At 43.2% G+C, this 22,824-nt stretch overlaps 1 protein-coding gene across 19 annotated transcripts in view; it reads right to left on the reverse strand.

The window, feature by feature from the left end:
- Positions 1-22,824, reverse strand: part of LOC109550658 (homeobox protein Nkx-2.3) — an 81,530-nt gene that overhangs the window by 46,778 nt on the left and 11,928 nt on the right. For 3 of the 19 annotated variants that reach the window (XR_012326945.1, XR_012326941.1, XR_012326937.1), the window contains exons 3-4: positions 11,276-11,543; positions 26-7,249 (exon numbers count right to left, since the gene is read on the reverse strand). The exons of 5 other annotated variants lie outside the window; for them this stretch is intronic. The gene's annotated coding sequence lies outside the window, so the exon portion shown is untranslated. Of the gene's footprint in view, positions 1-25; positions 7,250-11,275; positions 11,544-17,994; positions 18,996-20,078; positions 20,273-22,824 lie in introns of those variants that run through there. 11 more of the 19 variants (XR_012326947.1, XR_012326946.1, XR_012326939.1 and 8 more) reach the window with 6 other exon arrangements.

Here is a 22,824-nt window from a genome sequence, read left to right on the forward strand (position 1 = left end):
TGGAAAAGGCAGAACTCTACTTAGAGGGCGGGCTTAGCAAAGCTATCAAAGACAATATTCTCTTCATGGTGGGTGGTAGAGAAGTTTATGTTGTGGCAGAGAGGTTATGTACCAATACTCATGTTAATACATTTTTTAAATCAACAAAGATAACACTAACACTTCAAGTCTTGGTGATAGGCTAATGGGGGTATGTATCATTACACAAATAGGGAAACCAAAGAACAGAACTCAAGATGTTGAGTTTGGAACAGAGCATGTGTTGGAGACACAGCATCATTCCAGAAGTAGGTAGGCAAAAGAAAGCTGGATAAATAGATCAGGAATTACATGGATTTGGACATGATCCTCGAAGAAATGATAGTTCAAGATGTGGGAATGAACGAGAAGAGAAATATAGAGAAAGATGAGAGTTAAGGACAGGACTTTAGAAAATACCTACATTTCAGGATAAGAGTTGACAAGAGGATTCAAGAAAGGAGAGAGTGGTCCTGGTGTCCAGGCCTTACCCAGATGAATTCCATCAGAATCTCTGGAGGTGGAATTCATGCATTAACATTGTCGACACCTTCTCCAGCAATTCCATGTGCAACCAAGGTTGAAAACCATTGTTCTAGTGGTTTATGTGATGATACTTAATGGTTTTTATGGTGGTGGGAGAAAGCAGTTGTTAAGGAATAAAGTCCTAGTTTATTGGATTTAAAAACCAGAAACTCTAACATGAGGAACCTGGGGCTCAAAGAGATTAATTGTGTGACCTTAAGCGAGAAATTTAATGAATTTCCAACCTTGTACCTACCTCTCACGGTCTTAGACACAGACTCCTCTCCCTCGTCCTCTCTCACCCACTCCTCCCCACCCCAGCCCAAGTCCTCCACTACCCTTGCCCTGAGACTCCCAAGGCTGTTCAGTCCTTCCAAAGGCTCTCCATTCAGATTTTAGAACACATTTCTGAAAGGCTGAAGTCTCACCTGAGGTCTCTTCAGCAGCAGCAGACTAAACCACACTGTCAGAGGAAAACCCCTTAAAGGCTGTCTCATAACTTTGTGAGCCTGGGGAGAAGGTTAACCTCTAGAAGAAAATGGGGTGGCGGGGAGCCTGTATTTTGAGGTGCTGGAGGTGGAGAAGCTCTGACTTCTTCCAGCACAGCCCGCTCTGTGCTGTTTATGAATTGGCGTCGAAGTCTGGGCTGTGGTGGCGAGCCTGCCAGAGCTGATGAGGACACAGCATTTGTGGGAATTCTGTGACTCCAGAAGGCGAAAGGTCAGTTTCTTTTCATTGACAGTGTTCTTGCTGCCCGAGGGTTTATCTTTGGGAATCTTGACTGGTTTCCAGGGTTAGGCCTCACCTCTATTGTTATCTGGAAACACAGGAACAGCCCTGTTGTCGTGCCAGACTGGGTTAGACATTGGACCCCATTCCCACGGCACTGTAATCACGCCCTCCCCCAACGAATGAAGTCCTACAGTCTTCCAAAACAGCTGGAAGAGGATTTTTAAAGATACACAAACCTGCTCATGTTCCTCTCATACATAAACATTCGGGCTTGATTTGTCCTACCCGTCTTTCATTTTTTCTCTGGGCTCCACAAGCCCATACCCATGAATATGATCCAACATTGGAATGCACTCTGAAGCTTGAGGACACGCCTGAAATCCCCTGCAAACACTTGTCTTTCACTCATCCTGATACACTGAAAAGATGTGCACATGTAACCCCTGAACTCACACATAACTCCACCAGCTCACAGTCACACTAAAAGTGGGTTCGAGTTACACATGTGCTTGCTTACACCTTGGCTCACACACTCCCACCTGAACGTTCGTGTACACAGGACCTGTTCATTCCTAGCAGAGCCAACATCTGTGTTCATGGCCACATTGAAAACACACCTTCAGGTTCCTAAGAAACAAATGGCAAGAGAGAAGGGAAACAGGGCAGCTGAAAGAACGGCCCTGCTCCTTCTGCTTCTGTCCTGAAGCAAAGCAACCAGCATCTTTTGGGCGAACTTGGTGCGTGGGGCCCCAGTGTAGACTTTTACAACAGGCCCTGATATGACTCCAAGGATGAAAGCAGCAATCTCCTCCCCAGCCACGTCTGCTGGGTTCTTCCAGCTGTCTCCAGGGCAGTTCTCCCTAAATGCAAACTATTAGTATTTCCTGTTAAAACATTTCTAATAAATAAATGAATACATCATCTTCTCAACCCGAAGCAGGTCTGAAAGCAGCCTAGGAGCTACTCTGAGCTAAGGATGGACATGGACCACCCAGCACCAGCCCACTGGCCCAGGGCCAGTGCTGCTTTTGTTTGAATTCCTGTATGAGTAACTGCTCGAGTTGACGCCAGCCAAATTCAGTGAAATATTATTTTTAATATTAAATAAATAGATGGTGGGGTGTGTTGATCTTCTTTTTTTCCCCCAGTAAATTGCAGCATCACAACATTAGAAACTGGCTCTTGTATCCAGATTTCCTCAGATAGCAGAAGGAAGGTTGACATTCTCTTTGACCTTCCTCATGAAGTACTTACCCCCAGGAGACAGAAAAGTCCCAGTTGGTGATGACAGGACCCTATTTGGAGTAGGCTGGGAGTTCAAATGCTAACAAAACTTGTATGGGATCATCAACCACTCTTGCTAATTTTTCTAACTTATCTATTCTTTTCACTGTACAAAAGGCACATGCTCTTTATATAAAAGTCAGAAAGCAGAGATGAACAAGAAGCTGCTGAAATCCTACTACCCAGTAAGAGACAATTACTGCTAAATTTTGGTGACTGTTTTTGCTTTTACATATTTATATGTATGTATAACAGTCAATGAATGTTGATTTTATAAAAATGTACATTGTACATATGTATTTTTTTTACACAGAATTGATCTTGGGCATCTACTTTATGTCAGTAAAATACTCTCCTAAAACTCTACTTGTAAGGACTACATAATACCCCATCACATGAACATGCCACAGTACGCTCAACCACCCTCCCACTCTTGGATATTAAGGTTGTTTCCAAGTTTTTTCTATTATAAACAACACTCCAGGGGGAAAAAAAAAATCCTTGTAGCTAAATCTTTGCATACATCCTTAATTATTTTCTTAGGATAAAGTCCCAAAAGTAGAATTCTAAGACTTTGGCTACATATTGTCAAATAGCCCTCTAGAATGATTATACCAATTTACATTGCCACCAGCAGGGAATCAAAATGTTCCCCTGCTTGAACCTCTGCCATGCTGCATATTATTCTTCAAAAACAATCTTTGACAATTTGTTAGGCAAATAAAAGAAAGAAAGAAAAGAAAAGAAAAAAGAACCACCAACCAACCTTAAACATTTAACATGAGAGGTGAGCAATATAGAAGTTTTGCATGTCTGAATCTTTTTGGCAGCATGTCTTTTGCCATGTTGGGCAGTGAAGGGAAGAGACAGAAGAGGAGCCCCTGGCTGTGGTGGCCTTCAGAAAGGCTCAGACAAGCGAGAAGATGCCTTGACATCAGGTACAACTGGAGGAAGTCAATGCTCTGAAGCTCCAAGGTGAGCAAAGAGGAGAGGCTCTCCCACAGGGGTTCCCCAAATGTATTCTCAATGAGATTCATTTATTTGAAGGGAAAAGACACTGAGGTCAAGGAGGTTTGGGGAGCAGTGGGATAAGCCAGGTTAGACCAGTTTCTTCACAGCAGGATTTCTCAGAACGTATGCTAATGGGGGTGCTGAAGCTCCAAGGGGGAGACAGGTATGCAATGTAACCACAGATCCAGCTTTACCTCCTACCCCCCACCTCATCTTTTTTTATTTTCCACAAAGCATCTCATGGACCTGGAGCTTGGTGGAATACACTTTAGGAATTGAAGTCTGATGCCGCAGACTTCTTCACAGAAAGCAGAGGATGGCAGTTAGGACAAAAATGAAGGGATGGGGAAGAGAGAAAGAAGGAGACGAGAAAAAGCAGGAGAACAGAGGGAAATTAGAAAAACAGGGGGATAGTAAAGAAACATAAAGGGGAAAGGAAAGGAGAAAGGGAGGCAAAGAGGGAGGAAACATTTAAGAGAATGAGGATAAGGAAGTGTGGAGCAGGAAAGTACCACCAGAAAGACCCCTTTTACTAAAACCACCTCCCCATTGCTTTGAGGAGAGACACAGGAGGGGCTGTGTCTTCTCTGTGCTCATCTACCCTACAGACACCCAACGCCAGCATGTCACTCTCCACGCCTGGTTTTCTCTGAAGTGTGACCCATCCCACTGTCCCTTCCTCAATGGCTAATTACTTAAAATGCAAAAATTTATTTGCAAAGGAAGCTGAAAACAGTGGGCCCCAAAGTAACCCAGAAAAATAAAATAAGAAATTCCAAAAATATTTAATTACTGCATCTCTTATTATTGTGTGTAGCTTCTTGCAGTATAAGACATGACCAAAACTAACCAAACATTCTCTACTCAGCCAGGAAGTCTAGTTGCCTGAAGAGCAGATAAAGGCAAATTGACAGCTTTTAAAGCCCAACAGGGCCTTTTACCCAAAAGGGCCTGCTTTCAAGCAAACTGAAAGCACCAAAGTGGTAAAATAAATTCCTAAAAGCTTAAATGCTGTGCATGTACACAGTGCTAAACCCCTTAGAATTCTACAACAAAAAAGATACTTTACTTAATGGAAGCTGTTTGTTATTTTTTAAAAGTCTCAAGTAACACATGCTAAAATAGAAACAGTATTTTGAAATAAACTCTTGGAGTGTTCATCCAAATCTGAAACCCCTAGAGTTCTCAGAAATATGGGGTAGGATTTGAAGCAGTTGCATTAAGATTGACACCAGATTTCATTAGAACAGTGATTCCCGACACCCTTAATCACCATGACTCTGTTTTTGTTTTTTGTTTTGGGGTATTTTTTAGTATTATTCCCTGCAGTCAGTCACTTATCTCCGTTTTCCGTCTGTATTTATGTCCACAATTGCTCATGGGTTCAATGCTGGACTGTCAGGTTGACCAATAACATCCCCAAATTTTCTGTGATTTCAACAAATGTAGTGACTAGCATAATACACCCTGGGTTAGAGAATGGAGTTGATACTATTCTATCCAAAAGGAAACTTGCCATTTAGTTAACCTATTTAATCCTATCACAGATAAGGAGTTGGCCCTTCATATTATTAAAAATAAGACATAAGCCAATATTACTGACTTTGTAAATGTCCCAGAGGATGAAAATCCTCACATTTGAGATTTTTCTGAAAACCTGCCAGCTTTTAATATTTGCTGCATTTTTTAGAGTTGACTCATCTTAAGCCTCTAAACCAGGGGTGGCCAGTGATGGCACATGTGCTGCTGTTCTCATTTTCTGTGCCTGTGGCAGACATCTCTAATTGACCTCTGCAACCATTCCCACTGAGTGGTTTTCTTAACACAGTGTTCCAAGCAACCAATGGGTCAGAGCTGGTGCTGAAGATGAAACCAGCTTGTCTTTCCTGCTCTACCCTGAATCTTAGGAGATTTGTTCATAAGGCAAGGATAGGGGATACAGGCTCAGTATTCCTCTGAGTAAGAAAGCTTGAGATTCCATATTAAAGATGGAAGATGTAGAAATGAGGGGAACCAAGAGATGTAGAGTCACATGAAAATAAGATCCGACTTCTCCCCCATCCCCTTGACAGCTGATTATAAATAACCACTCCTCATCCTTTTTGCCTGTGTTCCTCTTCCTAGCACAAGTGCAAGGATCGGACAAAAAGGTATCAGAAAGGTTTGTCCATGAATGGATTAGTCTGGGCTGGGGAAAGTTCCAAAATGGTCTTGAAATAATACAGGGCGATAGGGTCAGAGTTTCCTGGTCTCCCAAGTCTCTCTCTCTCACATTATCTCCTTGGAGCTTGACAGCCCTGTGAGAAAGGCCGAAGAGATGTCGTCTTCCCTTTTACTCATGAGGAAAGAGAAGCTTAAAGAAGGTGAGTGATTTTGCAAGGTCATATGGCTGTGAAGGGATGGAATCAGAAAAGGAACTCAGATTTTAAAACTGAATCCAGCGCTTTTTTTGATGCACTTGCGCTACTCACATTGGGGTGTAAGCATGCCTGGATAGGTAGGGCAGGGCCAAGAGATCATTTCAAAGACTTGCTATAGGGGCTTCTCTGGTGGCACAGTGGTTGAGAGTTCGCCTGCCGATGCAGGGGACACAGGTTCATGCCCCGGTCCGGAAAGCTCCCATATGCCGCGGAGCGGCTGGGCCCATGAGCCATGGCCGCTGAGCCTGCGTGTCTGGAGCCTGTGCTCCGCAACGGGAAAGGCCACAACAGTGAGAGGCCCGCGTACCGCAAAAAAAAAAAAAAAAAAAAAAGACTTGCTATAGGGAATTCCCTGGCGGTCCAGTGGCTACTCCGTGCTTCCACTGCAGGGGGCAAGGATTCGATCCCTAGTTGGGGAACTAAGATCCCGCAAGGCTCGCGTCATAGCCAAAAAAAAAAAAAAAAAAAAAATTGGTATAAAATGGCACTTTTAGGAAAACATTTTTATATAAAAGAGTAAAGGCACATTATGAAGTAGAATGCAGAATTTGCATGACTTTTTACAATAAAATATAAGATTTCAAAGATATTGGCACACTTTTTCTGGCCATGCCCCCAGGCCTTTGGATGGTGTGCTTTCATTGTTCTCTGCTGTTCTGGTGGAAATGAGTGAGAAGTACTGCTCTTCACCATGTTGCCTCTCACCTTTTCTTTCCTTCCCCTTCTCTTCCTTGTTCTTCTTTGTAATCTTCATTTATTTAGGTGACGATGCCACCCACAGAGCCCCCCAAAGGCAGCTTGCCTGTGAATCATTTCAGAGGCATGGAGCTGCCACGGTTAGGTTCTGGTGAGGCTCTCTTCCTGGCTACAAACAGCTGCCTTATCACATATGTCCTCACATGGTAGAGAGAGCAAGAGAGGCTTTCTGCCATCTTTTCTTATAAGGGCACTAATCCCATCATGGTGCTCCATCCTCATGACCTCTCTGGATGGATTGATCCAGAGCCTGAACCCTGTCATCAAGGACTCTGATGTCCATAGCACTGCCTTCATACTGAGACTGATATAGTATGTCTGAGACTTTGTGCTTCCTAGTTCACCTCCAGTGAACATGTCTCGTTAGTTGGAATTATGGCATGGACTCATTCCCAAACCAATCACGATGGCCAGTGTGATGGGCTTTACTGATTCACTCAAACCAAAGTTCATTCCAAGAGCTGAAGGGTCAACCCATCCAAATTCCACAGCTGCTTCATAATCTGGGAAAGAAAGGAGTAGAGATGATGGGATGTGACTATGTTGCCCACTACAATTTCCTCTTTAAAACTATTCACTTTAAACTATTGACTGTGTCTGCTGCACGGAAAGTTGTAAGTAAAATGAACTGTGTAGCTGACCATCTGCCTGCTTATTATGAGCTATAGTGAACATCGTAGGAGAGGGTAATAATGGAATAGACCCTTCAGAAAACACAAAGGGAAATGCTGTGAATACTAAGGCCAACACCCCTCTGAACTCTTATGTTGTGGCAACACAAAAGCATTCAAAAAAGGGACAGATGGACTTCCTTGGTGGCACAGTGGTTAAGAATCCGCCTGCCAATGCAGAGGACACGGGTTCGAGCCCTGGTCCGAGAAGATTCCACATGCTGCGGAGCAACTAAGCCCGTGCGCCACAACTACTGAGCCTGTGCTCTAGAGCCCATGAGCCACAACTACTGAGCCCGTGTGCCACAACTACTGAAGCCCGCATGCCTAGAGTCCGTGCTCTGAAACAAGAGAAGCCGCTGCAGTGAGAAGCCTGCGCACCACAACGAAGACCCAGAGCAGCCAAATAAATAAATTTATTAAAAAAAAAAAAAAAGAAAGAAAGGAACAGAAGTCCCTAATCCGCAAAACTGCATTTGGGGTTCCACTGGGTCCACATTCTACCTGCATCCACTCCCTCCTCCAGGTCTGGGAAGAGCCATCTTCATTCTTCTTCCATATTGAAATTTACATCACTTTGCAAAAGACTTTGGAACATATATAGTTTAAAAGTTGAGAATCTGTTATGCTAAGTGAAATAAGTCAGTCACAAGAGGAAATATATGGTTGTAATTACACTTACATGAGGTACCTAAAGTAGTCAAATTCATAGAGACAGAAAGCAGAACAGTGGTTGCCAGGGCTGGAGGTGGGGCAAATGGGGAGTACTGTTTAATGGGTACAGAGTTTCAGTTTTGCAAGATGAAGAGTTCTGGAGATGGATGGTGGTGATGGTTGCACAACAATGTCAGTGTACTTAATAGGACTGAACTGTATACCTAAAAATGATTACAGTGGTTTACGTGTATTTTACTACAATTAAAAAAATGTTGAGAATCATTTGTGGGATTTCCTTTTCTTAACCTTACTTTCAGCATAATTTTTTTTTAATTTGTATTTTTATTATAAACATCTTACTTGAATAGTCAGCAAAATATTTTTTTTCCCACCTCAGGCACCTGGACTTTTTTTTTTTTTTTTTACAGTTAAATTTAGACCTTCTATTGAGCTACTCTAGATTCACAATGTTTGTGTTTTTTTTCATCTAAAATGTTCCTGGGACTTTTCTGGTGGCACAGAGGTTAAGAATCTGCCTGCCAATGCAGGGTACATAGGTTCAAGCCCTGGTCTGGGAAGATCCCACATGCTGCGGAGCAACTAAGCCCATGTACCACAACTACTGAGCCTGCGCTCTAGAGCCTGTGAGCCACATCTACTGAGCCCACATGCCACAACTACTGAAGCCCACGCACCTAGAGCCCATGCTCCACAAGAGAAGCCACTGCAATGAGAAGCTCCCGCACCACAATGAAGAGTAGCCCCCGCTCGCTGCAGCTAAAGAAAGCCTGCGAGCAGCAACGAAGACCCAACGCAGCCAAAGATAAATAAATAAATCTATTAAAAAAAAACTTTCTTTAAAATGTTGCTTTTCATTTTTACCCTCCTGATAATGGAGCTCTTTTGCAGCTCCTTTTTCCTTTCCCAAATGGAGTAACTTTAGTTAACTTTAGTGGCCGTTAGAGTTACCACAATCACACATTTTCTTGGGAGGATGACCATAGCCCAGTTGTGTTTTGGGTAGGATTCAGCAAAAGCCAAATTCTGTCACTAACTGGGGCTGCAGTCTGAGTGTCGCATCTTTCCCCAGGTGCTCAACAGTCACCTCCTCTGCCCGGTCCTTTATGGACAAGATTTCACTGGGTTGTCCTAGCTTCCCTGAGGTCTGTATATCACCACCATTATACACAGGGACATCCAGAGATGTTAAGTAACTTGTTCAAAGCTCATAGTTAGTGTCCTTGGCTCTAAAGCTTTGTAATGTCGTTCTTTCTATACTACACTGCTTCCCCCCCAGTCTTTCCCCTCTACTCCAGGCATTAGGATATTTCCACACCTGAAATGGGGATTGAAAAAGCCGGCTGGGAAGAACTGGTGGTGGAATCCCTGCAGTGAGAGATGAGTCATCACAGCTTTCTGACTTGCCTCCCACTGTCTCCCTTTCCATCTGTCCAGTTCCTCCCGGTTCCCCCACTTCTCCAGAAGCCATCACCACACCTAACCCAAAGGGCACATCGATCCTCTCCTTGAGCCAACCTGGGTAAAGGCAAATCTCCTGCTTCCCTTTTTTTTTTTTGCGGTACACGGGCCTCTCACTGCTGTGGCCTCTCCCGTTGCGGAGCACAGGTTCCGGACGTGCAGGCTCAGTGGCCATGGCTCATGGGCCCAGCCGCTCCGTGGCATGTGGGATCTTCCCGGACCGGGGCACGAACCCGCGTCCCCTGCATCAGCAGGCGGACTCTCAACCACTGAGCCACCAGGGAAGCCCCCCTGCTTCCCTTTTTTGAGCAGAAACAAGGATAGCACTTTTCAAAAGTAAAGGAACATTTACTACGAATGTAAGATAAATTGTAATACATTAGCATATGATAAATTACATGCCCACAGGCTCAGTGACTGAGGCTGACAATAAAAGGCCAAAAGGGGGCAGTGACCCAATTCCTGGAAATCCCCGACCCCTCTCCAAAATAGTTGGAATAATCTTCTCACTCATTAGCCTATGAAATTACCCAGTCCATAAAAACTAACCACCCCAAATTTTGGGGCCACTCTCAAGCCTTTTGAGACGGACCAAATTCTGTCTATGGAGCGTGCCGTGCATCTCTCTCAATAAATCTACCTATCACTTTGCCTCTTGCTGAATTCCTTCTGCGCTGAGACATAAAGAACCTGAGCTTCAGTAAGTCCTGAGACCAGGTGTTCAATTTCGATTAAAAGACAGTGAGTGGGTTCGAGTCTCAGCTCACGGGTTCAAGTCCCAATCTGAATTTTGGCTGGGTTCGAATCCCATCTGTGTTGTGTGGTTTCAGAGTTAAGAATGTGTTCAAATTCCAGCAATGCCCATCACTAACTAGCTGGGAGACCTCAGGCTGGGCAAATCTTTCCACCCCACCAAGTCCCATTTCCCTCCTATGTAGGGTTTCAGGGAAGATTGAAGAGGTAAATGCACACAGCATTCAACAACCCCTCCCAAAGTGTTCTGTTATCAATGACACTATGAGCTGGGTGTGGATACTCCAATTTCACAGATAAGGCAGCCTTTGAACCCAGGTCTGCTGTGGTCAAGGCCCAGGTTCTTTCCATCTCCCCACTGCTGTGACCCTCATGTGAGCACCTGTTCTCATACTGTCTTGCACCGTTACCATACTGTGCATTTGTGGAGGCCAGGACAGCCCTAAGTAAACAACTGTTTGAACTGAATGCATGAATGCCCATGTTAGTAAAAGGAGAGGAAATGATTTGCATTTGAGAGACAGAAAAAGCACTTGTACCAGAGGCTAACATTAATTCATATAGACAGTCAGCCCTATTCATATAGATTGTACCATTCTGGATGCCTGGAGGGAGTGGGGAAGGCAGGGTGGTGGGATTGGAGGAATGGGCAAGTTGATCTAAAAAAACTCTGAATTATAAATTTTAACATTATTATTTTCAGATAATTGGAAACCTCAAACTGGGTTAAAAAGTATTATTAGAGACAGTGAAAACTGATAATATAATACGATTTTTAATAACTATATTAGTAACCATTATGTGAAAACATTCCTGTCCTATTCTATTCCAATATCCTGGTTGCATGCATACTTTGCATTATCTCTCAAAACTAGTCACTTTAAATTCCAAATTAGCACCGAGTCCAAGTGAAGGTTTTTATTGGACTGTTGCTATGGGCAGAAAGTACTTGAAAAGAAGACACTACACCTTGGATAGGAGGTGCAGAGAGCCTTCCAGAGAGCAGGACTTCATGTCTTGAAGGAGGTTTATGCTTCTTCACTCAGTCATTCACTTGATTTAGGAAGGAGACAATCAGCACGTGTAGGAACCCCAAAGGTCCCAGGTATGTGCAGTTAGTTGGGGGTAACACCACCATTGCTGGGAAGGCTTGATGTGGTTAGGGTTCTGGATGAACTGGTGGAAAGCGGGGAAGAGAAGGAAGAACCCAGGGCCAAGGATTCCTCAGTGTGGGCATCTGCAGGTTCAGGTGGGTAGAAGAACAGACAGGTTAAAGCAGGTTGGATCACAGGTGACACAGTGAGGAAGGGCTCACGGGAGCGGCTCCCAAGCATGAATCCTCAAAATGAGTGTTGAAATGGGAATGAGATGAATCTGGGGACTTCACTCCTCCTGCAGTCAGTCTTGAGTCATTAAATGGACTCTGGCTTATGTAGAAAGGGGATGGGTGAAGGCAGTCTAATAAGGTGCCTCCAAGCATGTTTGAATGCCAGTCTGTCTCAGGCTGAGTGATCTTGGTAAATTATTTAAACTTTAGGCTTCCATTTCCTCATCTGTAAAGTGGGGATGACAACAACAGTTGACAACCTGTCTCCTGGGATGTTATGAGGATTAAATAACTTGATGACTGTCACATGCTCAGCATTGTACCCAGTACCTAAGCACCTCGGTGCTCAGTACCAGGCAGTGATGATTACTATTGAACTGCAGGGGTCTAGGGCTACCACTTTTGGTTTATTAGCCCCTCAAGGGAGGGATCTATGGTTTTATCTTTAGTACTCATTAAATTATTTAGTTCACTATCACGACTGTTTATAAAATAACATTCAGCCATTTTGTAACATGGCTTCTGCTTCCAATGATGACTAATACCTGATAGCAAGCAACCTCTCTGTGGACCTAGAACCAACTCTTCCAGGTTTTGTTTTGCACCAGAAAAAGAGACAGTTGAGCCACAGCAACACAGTTGAGCTGTCATGTGAGTCATCCCTGCTCCCACTGCATATCCTTAGATTACTCCCCGAACCTCAGATGCCAATAAAAGAGCCATCATGGAAAGAAAGAAGAAAGGAATATGAAAGCAGAAGTAGAGAACTGTCTGCCTGGAGGGTTGGAAGGCATTTCTGAAGGCTCTCCAGACCAAGCACCCCACAGTCAATCAAGTAACAGTGAAGTCAAGAAGGGGACAGAGAGAAGTGATGGGAGGAAGGAAGGGAGCCCTCCAAGGAAAGGTAGGTTACAGGTTCTAAGGGGGTTCGACAGAAGCTTTGCTTCTAATTCCAGTGTTAATAACTGATCTATGCTATGTTAGAGAGGCTGAAATTCTTGGGGAGTTGACAGGAGGTCTCTTCCCAGATCCTGAGGCCTCTGGCTGAGACTATCTTTTGCAAAGAGGCACCTGTAGATATTCTCATCAGATAACTAGGTTAAATTATAATAGACTTTTTTTCAACCCTAATTACTCTTTTCTACCTAGCTTTTGTAGTACTCATGTACAATATGTTACCACTTTCTTTCTCTGCCATCCCTTTTCTTTTTAAATGTTGTTTCTCTACTTCTCTCTTTCATTCAAAGTATAAACTTTTTTTTTAGAAAAGTCCCTTCGTTTCCTTATTTTCTCTCCCTCTGCCTCTCCAACTCTCTATCTGCTGTCCTTTGCCCTTCTGTTTTCTGATTATTTATTTCGTTTTCTGTTTTACTTGCCACTTATCTTGCTCTAACACTGCATATGAGCCTCTACTCATATTCAGGTCTACATCTTCAGCCCAAGAGAATACCATCTCTTCACAGGGAGGAAAAACTAGAAAAAACCCAGAGCTCTGGTTCTGACCCTTCTCTTATCGTGTGGCTCTGTTATTCCTTACTTCTTTTAATTCTTACTCTCAGCACTGAAAAGAGAGAATGACCCAGGATACTACTCAGTAATGCACTCTACCAATCACCTTTCAACTAAAGGCTTAGAAGGCACAGCTTCACTACTTAAGGTGCAAGATGTTCCAGGCTGATATTATGGCGCTGATATTATGCTCTTATTACAGGATTAAGTAATCTGGCTGAAGTCCAGCCTCTGCCACCCTCTACTGCCCACAGGCATTGAGACACTTTGTGATTCTGGGATTCACTTTGGAATTATAGAGATTTTGGCAGAAAGTTTCTTCAAAGTCAGTGCAGTCCATCCGGCCACCTGACATCTACGTCCCTGAATCCAGTGAAGGGAAACTCACTACTTCCCAAATCAGCCTAATCCATTCCACGACCAAATAAGAAAGCTAGATTTTCAAAGAAAACATTCGTATATTTTGTCATGGTGATTGTTTGCTTTGCAAATTCTCCTTCCATGAATTATAGTTATTCATAACTTTCAACAGCCATAGGTCATTGCACTCCTATCAAAGTTTTTGCAAGACATTTGAATTACAGATGTGGAGGTAAAAATGTGTTTGTAGTGCATGGATCCATCCTCATCAGCCTTATCATCTAGTATAATAATAATTGCTAATACTTCTATAGAATTACTGGGTGCCAGGCATTTTCTTAGCATTTTGCATATATTAAATTGAGTAAATGTAATTTCTCTAAACACCATTTCCTATTTGCTTCCCTACAGGGGCCCAGAATTTGATGGCATATCCACAAAAGAAGGAATCTAGATGTCATCTAGTCCAATCCTCAACTTTCCCCACGAGTCCCAGAGAGGGTGTGTGCCTTACCTTAGGTCACACAGCTATTAGTGGTAGAGTGGGATCTCAAGCATCTTAATAACAACAAGCTCACTGTTCATAGCCAGGATCAAGAAAGGTATTGTAGGAACCTGAGACTCTCTTTCATAAGAATCTGCCTTGTTTTGTTCTACATATGGCTAATACTCTGCCGCAAGGTGCCAAAATCACCTTTCCTACCTTGTGGTCTTTTAAAGTAAGTCCTTCTTTGAATTTACTTTAAGGCACTTGTATCATCTCTCCTTCCATTTCCCAGTGTTTTTAAAAACTTTTCTAATATAGCCAAGTGAATTTCTTCCCACGTCAGTGAGATTTCTGCATCAGGAACAAAATCATTTCAACCTGTCTGCCATTAACTCTCCCATCAGAACAACTGACAAACACAGTTCAGTTGACCTATTCAAGATCTGTAGGATCTTTCTCCTATGTGGCTTATGGTGAAGGGTGAGCAGGTGTCAGGAGAGAAGAATCCTGGGTAGAACATGGACATGTGTGGCATCTTAGCTGGCTGCATGTTGAACAGAGCACCTCTCTGGCAGCAGAGAAGGGAGCTGGATCCCTGGCTGTTTGCTTCCATGGACGTTCACCTGAATTCTGCTCTTGGGACAGAACTGAAAACTCCTGCCCAAATCTGGTTGTGTACATTTCTTTCCAAGAACCCTATCTACATTTGCAACCAGGTCTGGCAATATCAGTAGAGAGGAAGACTTTTGTCCTCTCAGAACACGGGAATATTCTACGTCAGCAGCCACTTTTTTCAATGTTGGGTGCATCAGTGTCTGGGTTGCATAGAATATTTTAAAATCATATTTGCTTTCAAGCAATGACAGCTTTATAAACAGAATGGACATGAACAGATGATTCTAATTCAGTTATAACTAAAGCTAAGGCAATTCAAAACTACTTTATTGTATAAAATATTGTTCAGAATTTGTGTATTGGGTTTGAGCTTCTTTTATTTTTAATACAGATTTTATTATAGTTATATTCGTTGGGGAAAAAATACCAAAGAGAGACTGGTTGATTTTTAGTCAGGGTTCTGGTAAAAGTGTGTTTTCCCTAATTGTCTGAACTTTTCTCCACTTCTATAACTAGAAAGATGGGATCTGTATGGATTTTAGGGCCACGGACATCTGCGGCTCAATCTTCATTCCACCACTTAAAATTGTGGGAGCTTGTGTATGTGACAACTCTCTGAGTCTCCACTTCCTTCTATGTGACTGATAGCACTTATCTCAGAAGCCATTGTGGGTTTCAAACAAGGTATTTGAAAAGCACATGGAATAAGTTTGCATAATGTTAGGTATATAGACACTCAGTAAATGTTAGCTTCCAGTTTCCTTCTCTCACTCTTCACTCTGTGTGTGTGTCTGTTTGGTGAAAAAAGGAGGAAGATTTGATGAGTATGAATTGGACGACTGGTCCAGAAATAAAGGATCAGTATACAATCAAACAAACACACAAAAAATCAAACACAAAACAGAAAGGAACAGAGGTGAGAAATGGAAAAAAGAAGTTTAGAAAAACGCTATCAACAATAAATATTTACTAAGAACTTCCTATTTATATGTTTAGGTCCTCCAATGTATGGGACTCAAGGATATTCTTGTCCTCAAAGAGCCTAGACACTTTTTTTTTTTTTTTGCGGTACGCGGACCTCTCACTGTTGTGGCCTCTCCCGTTGCGGAGCACAGGCTTCCGGACGCGCAGGCTCAGCAGCCATGGCTCACGGGCCTAGCCTCTCCGCGGCATGTGGGATCTTCCCAGATCGGGGCACGAACCTGTGTCCCCTGCATCGGCAGGCGGACTCTCAACCACTGCGCCACCAGGGAAGCCCAGAGCCTAGACACTTTTGAGGAGACAAGATTTATTCATTTGTAAAAGAGATAATTAAAATGCAAAGGAATTGCTACTCTTGGAGTTGAGAGGAGAAAGCAACCTCTGTATTTATGGTATCTTTCAGTCGTGCTATGGGAGACAAGGGAAGACGAGAAAATCTTGAAATGCCCAGCCATTTGAGTCTGATGACAAAAGCTGGGAATATTCTTACAAAGGGAGACCATTGGTTTTGCGAAAACTGCAGTGGTGAAAATGATCGTGGTATTCTTTGTAACAACAGAAAATCCCTAAACAAACCTAAATGGGGCCTGGTAGTCTCACAGCCTTTATGCTAAGGGGCAGGGGGTGGGTGGACAGGCTGAAGACGTCCAGTGCATACTCCTGGTTTCCTTATTCAGCCTGAGAGACGCTGATACCCCTTGTTGAGTTACTTATCTAGATTCTCTTTAAGCTCCGTCTCTTTCTTTCCCCAGCAGATCCCTGGAGAGATGCCCTTTCAACCTCCATCTCTACTAAATGCCTTTTGGATCCCAGCAGTGGAGCCCATTGGGTGGCTGGATTGACTCAGAGCAAACTATTACTGAGGCCTGTTAGCGTTGGTGAAAAGAATTCTAGCCAAATCCTCCAGGTTAGAAGAGAAATGACAGCTCCTCCCAGAAGTATTCCCGTGGCAAAACACAGCAACCACCCTACAAAGGGTTAATCCTCCCCCCTCCCCTGCCCCCCAACTTGCTGCCAGAGATCAGCTAATCTGATAATTATGGCAACAAACACAGTTTAGACAAACAAGACCTGACCCTGAGGGTTTGGAATGAAAACATTTACTCTCTCCCTCCCCAGAGAGACTGTGCCTGGAGCATACACACAGAGAGACACTGGGAAAATACCCTTGTGCGGGAGCTACAGGGTGAAAACATCTGTGTTCCTGAGCTGCTTAAGAAGATAAAGTTAATGGGGAGAAGGAAGGGGGTGGGGGAGGTGGGAGGAGTGGGGAATGGTACAGTCGGAGGGTGTGCATGTTTGGAGCAGATGGAAAATGTACCCAGAACTGGAGATGTAAGCCAATTGTAATTGATTTTACAACAGAGACAGAGTGAGAGGAGTCTCAATGAGGCAGAATTCCAGTGAAGAACCTGGACTGTGGCTAGAGGAGGAGAAACATCTTAAACCCCCAAAGTAGGACTTATTCCTGAGAGCTGGAAGGGAAGATTATTCCAAGTAGTCCACGATTCTAAGTGAATTTTAATATCTGCCTGCCAGGCAATGAGGCTCACAATCTAACTTGGCTGGTCATCCTTCTCTCACCCCTAGTTTTGCTTCTAAACTGAGCAACATGGGACTTCCCTGGTGGCGCAGTGGTGGCGCATCTGTCTGCCAATGCAAGGGACACGGGTTTGAGCCCTGGTCAGGGAAGATCCCACATGCCGTTGAGCAACTAAGCCCGTGCACCACAACTACTGAGCCTGCGCTCTAGAGCCCGCGTGCCACAACTACTGAAGCTCATGAGCCTAGAGCCCGTGCTCCGCAACAAGAGAAGCCACCACAATGAGAAGCCTGCGCACCGCAACAAAGAGTAGCCCCCGCTCGCAGCAACTAGAGAAAGCCCGCATGCAGCAACGAAGACCCAACGCAGCCAAAAATCAATCAATCAATCAATCAATAAATCAACGAACTAAGCAACATGCCCTTTCCCCCTTGCTGTCTGCCTCAAAACTTGTCAAGCTACTTTTCCCCTTTCTGCATCTAAAATGCTGCTTCCTAGAAGAAAACTTTCTGGGTTGCTTAAACTGGAGATTCTGACCTTGGCTTGCTTTAACTTGGAATTCCAACAGTTTTTCCTTTCCAACTACCTTCAAGTTTTGCCCCACGTAGCCATGAGCCTAATGTCATCCTAGAGCCAAATGTCATTTCTTTTTTGCACATGGCTGGTGGTATATCAGCTGGTAAACACTCCTTGCCCCTTAAAACTCTCCACAGGATCTCTAGGCATCCAAATCCTTGGGGATTTGCAGACCATATATATGGATTACCCCAAGCTAAGAGGAGCAACTACTATGATTGATGATAGGATCAAGGTTTAAAATGAATTCCATAAGGTGAAAGATGGTCTAAAATCAATAAGAGAGGATGTGCCAGGAATGTGAAGCACTTCATTTAGGTCCAATAATCAATTTACGAGCATAGGACGGAAAGACCTACAAAACAAGTTTACGTAAAAACAAAATAAAAAAACCATTATTTTGGACAACAACTGGTTCAATATGAGATAAAAATGAACCTATCTGCTTAAAGAGTGAATACAATCATGGTAGGTGTTAATAAAAGTATTGTGATCACATTAACATTTTACTGTATTCTTAGCAAGGGAAGGGTAGAACTGAACAAATCTTTTTTTTTTTTTTTAAGTCTAACTGTCGGCTGACCAAGCAGAGTCCAGGAGGCTATGGAGATCAATTTTCCTTTGTTTGTGCTTTAATTTAATTTCAGATTCAAGTGCCCTATTGCAATCTACACAGGGTCCACCTTGGCAATCATCATACCTTGTTCAGCTGGTTCCACTTGCCCCTGTGTTTTGAATCCCATGCAGGCCCATTTACTTGTTCCTCTGCCAGTCTGTTGGAGAATCGGAGATTCCTCTACTCCTCAAGGAAAGACACTTCTTTCCAAATAGTCCAGTCTTCTAACTGCTCTTCACACACCCCATGGTCGTTTGTTAATTTGTTCATTCATTCATAAATCCATTGACCATCCACTATGTGCCAGGCACTGTACCAGGAACTGGGATTCAACAGTGATAAGAAACGGTCCTTGCTTTCATCAAGCTTATGTTCTCAGGCCTCCTCCAGCTTTCTCCTCCCTGAACTTTTGGTGCCCAAGGGCTTGTAACACATAATTAATACTCAACTGCTCTCCAATTGTTTCCCTTACACTAATTTTGCCTCCCAGTAGACTGTAGGAGCCAGTAAACTCTTTGAAGTTATAGGCTATGCCTTCAGTTTAAACATATTCAGTCAATCTTTATCTATGATACTGTTAAAAAGGAAATGAGAAGCACAGTTTAAACATAACTTGAGGCTTTTAAGCTGATTCCCAGATAACAGGAGAACTTCTTCCAGCGTCTCCGAAATCCTCTAGAATAAGAATGTAAAGTCAGGATAGTAGTTTGTTTATTTGCTGAACACACCTCCTCCAAAGAGTCCTAGATTTTGTAAGGAGATCTTTAAAGCAACAAACATACCTTGAACTGAGTATTAGTGAGATTAGAGGGAACAGCAGGAGGGAAACAGCCAACAAGCTCAAAAAGGGAAGAAAGTTAAGGACAAACAATGGCAAATTCAGAAAAATGTTTGGTCCAAAATTGAGCCCAAACAACATTTTTTTGGGCCCCTCACACTCTGCAGAAGCAAAGCGTCCTGAAAACAAAACAAAACAAACCTAGAAACAACACAAATGGCCATCAATAGAGGATTTGATTAAAGCAATAATGGCACCTTCATAATGTGGACTGGTATGCGGTAAGAATGAAGTAGTAAATCTACATACACTGATGTGAAGAGATGGCCACTTTGTAGTTTAAACAGCAAGTCTCAGAACAATACAGATAATATGACCCCTTTCATTAAAAAACTTATTTATATATGTGTAGAAAATGCATTTAAGGATATATACTAAATTGTTAACAATGGTATTTCTGGGAATGGGTTATAGGCAATGAGGTTGGGGAGACAGGGGGATTTAATAATTTATTTTTACTTTATAACTTCTGAACTGTTGTATATCCTGCACTTATTTATGGATACCCAGAGTGGTTCCTGGATTTGTACGTGCCCCTTGTGCCACGTGGAAGGACTTCTGAAGAGAAATCCTAAGCATCTGCCAATGAACTGTGCATGGCTATGGCCTAGGGGGCATTCTTGGGTAGAAGGAGAGCATGTCCCAGCCAAAGATTTGCCAGGGCACACAAGGAGAGCCATGAGGAGGCCGCTACAAGCATGTTTCATGAGTTTGCTTCCTTAATGCAACTCAAGGATGCACTGAACAAATTCCATGACAAATTTGTTGTTGCTGTTATATAAATGAACCCCTGGAAAAACGTATAAATAAAACTTTTACGTCACCAGGCAGTAAGGGAAAACAATATTTAAGACATGTTGAGGTCAAGAATGTGGCTTTGGGATGATAGAGACATTTTGAATTCTAAGTTTGCCACTTACTAGCTTTGTGAACATGGGCAAATTACATCACCTCTCATTGTTTCCTCCTCCTTCCTGTGAATCTTTTTTGGGGGAGTCTTCTCGTTCTCTTTCCAGCCCTGAAATGCTGGTGTTCCTAAAGCTGCTGTCCGAGGCCCTCTTCTCCTTTCCTTGGGTGATATTATCTTCCTGTGGCTTTAGTGGCCACTGCGTGCCTGTGACATACAAGTCAACGGATCAGGCCAAGTCTCTCTCCTTAGCTCCATGCTCTGCCTGATACCTTCTAACAGAACCCCATTTCCTGCATGCTAAAACCCTTTAACATGATTTACATGGTCCTTCAAAATCTGGGGCTAGGTTACCTTTCTAATCTCATTGCTCACACATTCTCTCTTCCCTCTCTGCTCCAATCAGACCAAGCCATTTTTCATTTCTTCCACTAACCGTGTCCTGTGGTCCTTAAACTCTGGGCTTTTACAACTCTTTGGTCCTCTTGCTCTAGCCTACGTGTCTAGCACCCACCCCGGCAGTTTCCCAGTATTGCACTCCTCACACTGCATTGAATGACTTGTTTACACATTTGGATCATCCACCAGATCATAAGCCCCAGAAAGCCAGGGTATTTGTCTTGTTTGTCACTGTATACTTAGAACATAACCCCCATTACTGGCACTTGACAATCTAATTATAGACATTTGTTAAATAAAGCCCTATCATTATAACATGAGCGAGGTGATATAATCTTTAAGAACTGGGCTCTGGGTTCAAACTTTAGGTCTACTGCTTAACAGCTGTGCAACTTTTGGCAAGTAATTAACTTATCTGTTCCTCAGTTTCCTCATCTGTTACCCCATCTATTAGAATGCTTCGAGGAAATGAAGCACTAAATGAAGTAACTGTTTTCATTACAAAGCAAGTGCTTAATAAATATCAGATAGTTTAACGCTTAGAAAGTGCTTAGAACAGTACCTGGCACATAGTAAGAGCATAATAAATATTAGTTATTAGTATCACTATAATTTTTTGTAATGATAAAAATAATCTCTAATTAGTTTTAAAAGTTTAGATTTCTGTGTATAGATTTTCTTAAACCACAGCATATTTGTGCTTAGTAAGTCAGGTAGTCTAGTAGCTTTTCCCCTCTAGGAAAGTATTTAAATACTTGAGTGGAAAAGTTATTAGGGACAGTAAGAGAGCAAGGAAGGAGAACCAACTGTGTTTAGTGCTAATAGTGTTTTAGATTTCAGTTGTTGCAAAACAGTGGTTGGACTTTAATGTTTCTATGATTGTTGCTTTTCTTCCAATGGCAGTTCTCAAACTTGGGTGTGCATCAGCATCATCTGATAGCTTGTGAAACTACTGATCAACTGCCTCTATTTCTAGGTGGTTCTGGGACGGGGCCTGGGTCCGTGGACTTTTACCAAGATCCCCTGGTGATTCTGATGCAAAATAAGGTTTAAGAGCCTGTGAGCCAATAAAAAGCAATTGGTTAAAACCAACAACCACTGTGTCCAGGTGGCAGCATCGGGCTCAGCAGGACTTTGTTGGAGTTGCCTTCTGGAAAGGGCTCTGAGAGATTGGTGTCTGGGAGATGCCTCTGTTGTGAGGGACTATTGTGATGGCCAGGAGAATCCTAAAGACAAAAGGCTTCACCTCCAACAGGAACAGCTGCTGAGGACCCACTCTGGGCTTGCTGGGGGAGGCGAAGAGGAGCTCCGCCAAGAGGTGTGCTGGAAGCACCATTAGAAGCCCTTGCTGGAGGCGCTACCCTGTAGCAGCAGTGAGAATCATCTAGATAGTTTGTTAAAATGCAGATTCCTTGGTCCTACTCCAGACCTTCTGAATTGGGATATGCATTTTAAACAAGCTTCACAGATTTGTCTGAGGCATGTTAAAGTCAGAGAACCATTGACAGAAGCTTGGGCTGATCCCAGTGCGTCACAGCCTCTGCCAGCTGGTGTGGAGAGATGTTTTTGTTTTGTTTTGTCATACTCCCCTTCCCAGCAGTCTGCATGGAACCTAGACTGACTTCTCAGATCTTAGATGGTCACCAGCCCTCAAAGACCAGGGAGGGTGTAACCCAGAAAAGACTTTTGTAAATCAAAGCATAACTTTCTTTGAGTTATTAGATGTTATGCCCTTTTCTGAGGACAACTAGAGTGGGCATTTGGTTTTCAGGAACTGTCTGGTTAATGATTTTCTTTAGAGAGAAATCTCCATTGTGGTAGGTGGGCCTTGTCTGGATTCCTCCTGTAGGGTCCTGCGAGGGAGACAGGGCTGTCCTGGTACACTTGGCTCCAGTGAGTGAGGTGTTTTGAAGGTGACATCTATTCTCCTTATCTGTCAAAGATAGATGAGCAGGGACTTGGTTGCCGCGGGGGATGTTACCGCCTTGGTTTTCCCATCAAACTCTGTCAGGCTTTGTAACTTGAAGGAATGAAAGAGGGAGTGGGAGAGGGACAGTTTCTAACGAGCTGTCAGCAGGGTCCCACCAGCCTGCCTTAGCCCAGACTTTGTTCCAATGCTATTAGGGTAAAAATCCTTGAGTTTCTCTCAGACAAAGAGAAGTGGCCTGGGGCTGAGAGGCACAGATTCATAAGCAATTTCCCTCATTATACACTTCCAGTTCTTAATCACCAGTTCAAAGAGGATGAGCTATCAGAGCAGACTTTGAGAATTTTGCCCTAGACAAGATGCACAGCCCTCATACTGTAGCTTAATCAGTGTGCTTTTCTCAGCTGCTTAAAATGGGGGAGACCTGGCTCTC

The sequence above is a fragment of the Tursiops truncatus genome, chromosome 16 (genome assembly GCF_011762595.2).
Source record: "Tursiops truncatus isolate mTurTru1 chromosome 16, mTurTru1.mat.Y, whole genome shotgun sequence".
In the NCBI taxonomy this organism is placed as follows: domain Eukaryota; kingdom Metazoa; phylum Chordata; class Mammalia; order Artiodactyla; family Delphinidae; genus Tursiops; species Tursiops truncatus.